Source organism: Anser anser, assembly GCF_964211835.1.
Source record: "Anser anser genome assembly, chromosome: 13".
NCBI classification, from domain to species: Eukaryota; Metazoa; Chordata; class Aves; order Anseriformes; family Anatidae; genus Anser; species Anser anser.
In genome coordinates this window covers 16,848,766-16,857,004 of record NC_139734.1, presented here as the reverse complement: position 1 = coordinate 16,857,004, position 8,239 = coordinate 16,848,766, and the positions used below count along the sequence as shown (strand labels likewise).

The 8,239-nt window shown below is 46.2% G+C and overlaps 1 protein-coding gene across 1 annotated transcript in view; it reads left to right on the top strand.

The window, feature by feature from the left end:
* FGF13 (fibroblast growth factor 13) overlaps positions 1 to 8,239 on the top strand; it is a 297,718-nt gene that overhangs the window by 15,615 nt on the left and 273,864 nt on the right. The window lies entirely within an intron of this gene.

Sequence of the window (8,239 nt, the reverse complement as noted above, 5' to 3'; positions counted from 1 at the left end):
AGGCTATTAATACAAATAATTTCTATTGTTTACTACTTTTGCTGTCAACTTCTGGGGCACCAAACAGAAAGCGAAGTGTTCATTCTTATTTATTTTGAAAACAAAATCCCCAGAGTTGTGATTGCCACAACGAGCACTTCGGAGATGAAAGCTTTGTTGTTTAGGTGGATGACATCAATTAAATACCGTATCCGGGTTTGCTTTGACTTGGTGTTCTATGTTCTCAAAAGAAGCCTATTGAAAATGCACAACCAAGTCGTGCTCCTTCCTACCGAAAGGCTTTCTGTAGCAACGAGCTCTTCGGAAACGTCCCTTCTAGTCTGAGCTGTTAGGCCTTGGGCTCTTTTTGGTTGAAATACCCTGGATTTTTGTCGGAACAGAACCTTCCCATGAATGTAGCTGCTGGGCGTGTGATTGTTTCAAAGTTGCACCTGCATCAAAATGCTCATTTCTGCACCCAAAATGTCAGGTTTTCAGCTTGGATTCCTCATGCATTGGAAGCGACCAGAGTCAGGAACATGGAAACAGCTCCGTCTGATACGGGTAAAGCTGACTTGAGTTTAAACTATTTCAGCTCTTCCCGAGTGGCATATTTTGATGAGAAATGCGCTTAGCCCAGCGTGTCCCCACCAGGATGTTTGGGTTCAGCACCTGCCGAGCTCCCTGGAGCGCCTGCCGCAGTGCCTGGGCTGCGGGGAGCCCACGGTGCTGGCGCGGCTGAGGTAGCACGGCGCATCACTCTTCTGCCTCCCTCTTCTTTTTCGGGTCTCGTAGGCTTGTTCGTTGGGAATCGGGTTCTTTTTAGGCATCCACAGTCGGAGAGGAAGAGGCAGAACTGTTCTTGGAAGGCAGCGTGAACTTTCTGGCCTGAAGAACTACCTACCCGAAATCGGTAGGGCTTGGCCCGGGGTCGGTGTGCGGGGCCGGACGGTGCAGCAGCGCAGGGAGGTGCAGGAGCCAGCAGGGCTGCAGGGCATCGTGTTCCCAGCAGGGCCACCACCGCGGGCCTGGGGACTGCCTGTCTTCCAGAGAAGCTTTCTGCTGCAAAGCGAAATGAAGTTTATGAGAAGTCAGAACAAGAAAGCTATTTCCATTTTAATCTGATAGATTTATTTTTTTTTATTTTTTATAAATGTGCTCTGGCTGCACTGATCAATAATGTTAAACAGCTTGATGGCTTGAGGATCTTGTTAAAGGATTGTTCATAATCTCACTTGTCTCCAAATGCACTCTTTTAAGCAAAAAATGCTCCCTCAAAACCTTAAGCAAATTACAATTTGCTTTTGCCCTCTAGACAGCTATGGTAAGTAATCTTTCCTTAACCAACAGCAAACAAGCTCTTTCTGAAATAACAGTGAAAGTAATGCTTGATCTTTATTTTCTTCCTTTCTTTATTTGATTAGTTTGAAGTCCCTGGCTTTTTCTAGAGCAATGATTGTGGGAAGTTATCCAAACACGGAGGCAGCACAGCCATCAGGCCCTTCGCAGTGCCTACCATTACGTTGCAATGATTAACGTCCTGGAGAAAGTACCAGTTGTGCTAAATGTCCTGCAGCCACTGAAGATGCTAAGGTGTATTTGGACGTCAGTGGCATCAGTGATCTACCCCAGGTGAGGGTGTTCCCTCGCGTTTTGTAGCCACTGAAAATAAAATGTAGTCGTTTTATGGCTAGAGACAATGGAGAGCTCTCTAATGAGTTTTGGTCACACAAAGTGAGAAGCACAGTGAAGTGTAATTTTGCCCTGTGGAAAGACCCCTGCCCCCAGTGCAAGGATTTATCATGGCTCCTCTGTAAACCCGGCAGAGATGTTCAGCTTTTGCAGGTGGGACACGGCAGCATTGTCCCCAGGGCAGCGGATCTGGGCTGGAGAGGTTGCAGGCGCCGGGAGGTGCTGCCCATGGCTTCGCGTGTGCCATGAGAGGGGCGTTCAGGCAAAAGGAAGAGGCTGGCTTTGGTGATGGCAACCAGCACTGACTGTTCTGTGGCAGCAGGAGGGTTTCTGAAAGCCTCTCCACTACACACCTATCCATCTTAGGGTTTTTGGTCCCTGTGCTGGACGTTTTTCTTCTGCTTTTATGTGGAGGCTCCAATGCTTGTGCCAAGGAACAGAGTTCCCATGCTGAATTCCCTCCAGACACATCCATCGCAGTCAGCACTTAGGCTCTGTCCCTCACATTTTATTCGGTTTTAATTAGGCTGCTGAACGGGAGCGCAGAGCAAACTCTGCTTTCATCTGGGAGATCCTGTGGCTGTGAAATATTTACTGGAAGTAAATAACTGTCAGAAAATAAATAAGTCCCTGACTCTACATGAGTGTAAAAGTGCTTTGAAATAGTCTCATTCAAATAAAAGCTCCTCACATTGAGTGGCAGTAAGAAACAGCAACACAGGCAAAAAAAAATCCCAGTGTAGAAGGTAAACACAATTACTAATTCATGGAGAAGCACGTTTCACAGTAACAGCTTTAATATCTTTCTTTTCAGTTTGATTTAAAATAGGCAAGATTAAAAGGAAATTTGGATTTGGTTTGGTCATCGTCTTTTCGGAAAATGGAATGCAAGCACGGATCGACGCACCGTGCTGCTCAAGTTATTCTAAATTTAGACTCCACCATCTCCACTTCAAACTCTGGGTAAAGCAATGAAAGAGAGCTCTGAGGAGGAAGCAGCTCTTGCAGATTTTGATGGGTCAGCTAGATCACCAAGCTCCGACATCGTTGTGCAGGCCAAGAAATAAATTAAATGTAGGTTTGAAAGCTGGCCTGCCACTGTCTTGGCATGAGATGACTCAAACCTTATAATAGGCTAGGCACACGTGTGGAACAGAGGCTCATCCTGCCACAGGCTTGCTGACATGAATGTGAGCTCTGGAGATATCTTTCAAACAGATCTGTGCAAGGTGTTTCTCATTCCTCCGGTACACCCGCCGGTCCCATCTGCTGATGGTATCCGTAACGCGGTGTCCTAGAGAAATGTTCCTGGAGCAGAACCCTGCTAACAGGGAGAGGTTAACTCCAGCCGATGGCATCCAGACGAGCAGGGGGAGCTTGTTTCCTTCTGCACTCATGGGATTCATCCCACCTTGCTCTGATGCCTGTTGTTGGATGAGAGAGGTTCCTTTCCCTCTAGTTCTCCCTTTCTGTTGGCTCGAAAATGAGCCTTTATTGACAGCTTATGCTATGTCAGACTTTATTTTTGAATAGTTAAACAAAATAATGGGGTGAAATGAATCTCAGCCAGTGCAGCCAAGCCCACCGTAGTGTAAGATCTTGCACCTAGCTCCATATTAAGCTGAAAGTAATAACTCTAATCGTTCTCCCTTTATACATTTTCTGGGTCAGTGCCTATGACTCTGTCCTTATTCATTTTCTTTGCCTTAACATTTTTCCATCCAATGTTTCTATCTCCTTCCTGTAGTAGGACGTCCCTGTGCCCTATTCACCTTGTCCCTCTCCCTTTCTTTCAGTTATCTTTATAATTTGCTTTCTTCCCTTTTAGAACCAAAAATATCTGCAGTGTTAACACCGAAGGGGATGGTATGCAGAGTAGAGATAAGGATATTTCTAATGTGTGTATCCCTAACTGGGACCACCAGCCACTTCCGTGAGCCACAGGTTCTCAAAGGAGCTGCAGGAACGTCCCGGGAACGTCAGAGGTGCATGACGCGATGAACGGTTAAGTCTGAATTGACCTTTCCAATGAGTCTGACCTACTTCTTTTTTTTCTTCAGTTCCTGTGACCTGGTGCCCTGGCATATGCTCTCGCTAACGGTGTTCCCTAATGGGTAGTTGGAGGCTCTGACTAGCCAGCTCTAAAAGACCCAACAGCTTTCGGTTGTGAAGGTTGAGTTAATTTGGAGCCAAATTCGCTGAGAGGTGGAGCCAAACTCTTCTGTGCTACTTGGGCACTGTTTTGGAAACTCCGGGGCAGTAGTTGTTCACCCAGTGGGTGCTTCGGAGGGGTGACTTTCACGGGTGTGCGGTGGAGTCACACCCCTGCGGGTGAAGGAACCTGCTGACATAAAGGTCTGCCATCAGCGTTTGCAGGTGTGTTTTCCAGTCCGTGGGGCAAAGAAGTCACAGAAACTTCTGCTCATCTTTCCTATTTTAAACTCCTAACCTGAAGAACCAAATCTGGGACCACAGACTCTCCTTATAGTTTCAAGAGAGGTAATTCTAGGGGCTCAGAGACCCCAAAGATCAGAAACTGGGGATCTGGGTGGGCTTTGAAGTGCCTGCCTCCCTAGGGAGTGTGTTCTCCAACTGACAAATGCCACCTCGGTGTCGATATGTGGTTGGTGTCTGTACAGCTAGCGTGTCAGCCCTGTGCTTGGTTCAGAAGCTGCTGGGAGCCTTGATAGCAAGAGGATGGATGGACAGCAGGAAGCAAAAGGGTAGATGAGGGCTGGAACCCAAGGTGATTGTACCAAACGCAGTGGTCTTCGTCAGAATTGCACTGATTGAACTTTCAGTGGAGTTTGATAAATGAAACTTTACTGCAGATGTCCTGAGAGTTTTGCATTTAAAATAATACCGAGTAATGTTAAAAAGGAGCATTGCTATCCTACCTTAGAAAAATTCTGTGTCTTGGTCTGGTTAGGCCTCTTTGAAATTAAAGCTGTATGACTAATTATGAATGTATTGTTTGAGTTGAAGCGTATTGTAAACTTCTTAAATCAAGTGAAATGTCTTACAGGCATGGAAACAACCAGTTAAAAGATGCTATGTCTAATATGTGACGCACTCTTTCTAAATTAGGCTCATCTCTTTGAAAAAATGCATGAGTTCCACAGCTCAGGCTTAGATCATAATTTGAAACTGCAGGGGATTATCTTAGAAATCACAAAAAGCATCTCCCAGGGGTTTTTGATGGGTGCTTCTTCACATCAGCTCTTTATCTTGAAAGCTGTGTCAAGGTCATGGAAACGTGAAGAGCTGGTGATGTGTAGCCTCCTAAAAAGCAGCGCAGCTCCCAGCTATGAACCCTGCTTCGGCAGGTAAATGCCCCATACGCTCTTCCCACAAATAAATACGGCCCTGGGTGTTCCTCTTTAAGGCTTTGAGCTTTCCAGCTCAGGTTGCACTGTGCAAGCAAAGCAGGGTAGGAACACAGTTCGTCTTGCTCAGGCTGTCCAAGTACCAACCAAGTCTTGAGCTTCTTGCAGACTAAGGGCCGGTTTCTGCCTCCCCTTCGTGGCAGCCCAGCCTGATTAGCGGGAACGGGGCTGTGAGCTAGGCTGTCTCTTAACAGGCTGCCTCGCTTCAGAGCTTAGCGACTGGGGGTCTGGTGCCAGGATAGCTTGGCAGTCTCGGTACTCGGGTAAAACCAAGCTAGTGACTGTAGCAAACCAGCAGGACTTTGCAAGCAGTCATCATACCAACCCTGTTGGTAGCTTGTGCAGTGAACCCGTGAGGGTCTGTTCACCCCTCAGTAATTTAGCCAGGTCACCACCTCTGGAAGAACTCTGCTTCTTTTTTCTCCTGATATTTTCTCTGCTTTGTTCGCTGCAGCGTCTGAAGCATGCTGAGAACTTCCCAGGCGTAGAGAAGGGACTGTGCGTGCTCAGGGAGAGCTCCACAGTGGGCACAGCATATAGGGGCTGGGGAAGTGGGACTGTATACATCAGCAACCTTAATTACTGGCAGCCTGATAAAAATGAATAGAGATGTACTCACAGAGCAAAGACTTCACGGGGGAGTTGCAGTGCTAAAAGCCAGTGAGCCGATTTGTGCCATGCCTCCCCAGGAGACCCTGGCAGTGCTCAGGGTCCCACCTATAGGGACAGCCTGTGTTGGGGCTAAATTACCAAAATGGCACCTAAACCAGCATGTACCTGCGTTGTCCCACGTAGCTGCTACTCTGCTCCCTTTAAGGAGATCTGTCAGCGCCCACTGACTCATCTTTGGGAAAACGGGGGGCAACCCCTCCCTCCACTTCCCTTCCTCCCTTCTCTCCTCCCTTATGAGTCTTCTCTCCTGCATTTCTCTAAGGCTATTGTAGTGCTTCTCAAGTCAGCTTTAATCATAAGCGATCCTTAATCACAAGCAATCCTTTCAGGATTAATATAGCGGAAGACTCGGATGATGCTTCTGGTTGTTAGAGACGTTTCCACTAGTGCAAGGCCAGGAAACAATACTGCTGGATCAGCACCAAAGACAATAACTACCCAGGGCTGAGGGCAAGCAGAACTGCACCTCAGGCCTCTGTATTGTCTGCTCTGGGTTTAAAATACTCCCAGGAGGTGAATATGAGGAATGAAGCTCAATGCTAGTAACTATTTTTGACCTATGCTCTGGCTGTGGGTAATTTACAACGTGCTTGAAAATCTGATCTGGGTTACGTCCAATTCACAGAAGTTTATTTCCAAGGCAGTTATTTATAGACTGCCTTCCTGGCTCTTGGGTGTCTTGGGGAAGTGTCTAAACATCAGCTCTGTGAGCAATCAGCATAAAATTATAATTTTCGATTCTAATGGTGAACAAACAGTTTAAGGAAAGTGCAATATTATCCAACAAATCCTTCCTTTCACTTAAAGCTGTGAGTCTTTAAATATTTATTAGCAGCATCTCTACTCTGCAGCAATGTTAAAAAAGGCTCAGCCCCATTGTAAGTCGGAAAACAATCCGTTTGATTAAAAATGAAGAGTGAATGCAGTTACTAAAGGAGGCCTTCAAGCCAGATTACAGTGTTTGGAAAAATGATCAGCAGTTATGTCTTCCATGTAGCACAGCTAGAAGAAGTCTTGGTTTTTGTTTCTTCCTTAAACCTCCTTCGCCCTACACATTTTGTGGTTCTCTCAGATGGCTGCATCCTATAGGAGCAATGGCGGTGTTTCTCTGGGCAGGTCCACCCAGCTGCTGCCCAAGTTGAGTTCTTCACATGCCTTTGTGAATGTGGGGTCCTTGGGTGCTCACTGGTCTGTTTTAACTTCATTTTTTTTTCCTTGCTTTAGCTATGTTGCAAACAGCCTGCTGTAATCTCACAGGGTGCTATCTCGAGGTTTGGAATTTCTGAGGAAACGTTATCTCCCCGTGCAGTGGGAGAAAAACTACTTCTTTCTGAAAAAATGAAAAAAACTTAAAACCTTAAAAGAATAAAATAATAATAATAAGTCTCTACACAGTAGTAAACAGTGAAGAAAGATGTAAGTGGTTTGTGAATAGGACTTCACATTTAATCTGCATGAAGTTTTCAGTTGGAAAAGGACCACCTGAATGGTGGGTGCACGTGGAGCTGGCACTGCTTTGCCTGAGGAGGTGCAGTGATCTTCTGGGAAGAGGGGAGTGGTGAGAAACACTCATTTAAAATGTGAGTTCCCAAAGAAAATTAGCTTATGATAGAAAATGGTCTAATTTATAAATCTCTACAAGGTTATCTCCTGTAAAGGTTGTTGGGTTAATCATAGCTAGAAGGACCGTGCTAGGTTGTTTTGGTCACTCTGTAGTGAATGTTTAAGAAGTGATTCTTATGGGAAAGTCCTGATTATTATTTTTGGACCCCACTAATGCACGCAGGTTTCAGTGGAGTTAAGAGCTCCGCAGGGGCCAGGTGTACCAGCGTACAGGGAGGGGAAAACTCTCCACCCATCCATGCAGAGGAACCCATGGGGGGAGGAAGGAGTGATGGAGCCGATGTGATAACCTGCCTACGGCAGCGCAACGAAGGCAGTGCCAGAGCCAGGACAGACAGCTCTGGTTTTCTGGAGAGCTAACCCAGCCCCCTGACAGTTCGTTTGGGCTAACTCCGTAATGCTAAGACCAGCAGCGTTCTTGGAGGGTCTGCACAATCAAACGGGGGGTGATGCTTTAAATGATGTCATGCATTGATGCTGTCATGCATTAAAGCTACCCTACTTAACTGAATTCTCAGTGAAGTTATCTAGGAGATGGAGCAATAAGAAAGCTTGATAAAAGGAGATATTATCTACTAAATGAGGTAGAGCTATCCCACAAACGTGTAATTTCCTAGATAAGCAAACATAAGGCTGCAGAATACCCCTTGTCTTCAGCCGAGCCACTTAACTTGGTTTGTGCAGTGCATGTTCAACACTCCCTCTTGTGTCTGCTAGTTCAGCCTGGGAAGTTATTCCCTCAGTCTTATCGCAAGTAATAAGAAGTATCTTCTAAATGGCCCGGCTGCTCTCTCTCTGCTGCCAGAAGACAAAAGGTTCTTGGTAACTGAGTCCCAGACTGAAAGGTTTGCTGCGGTTACGCTGTGTTGCAGAGATAAGGTGTCATC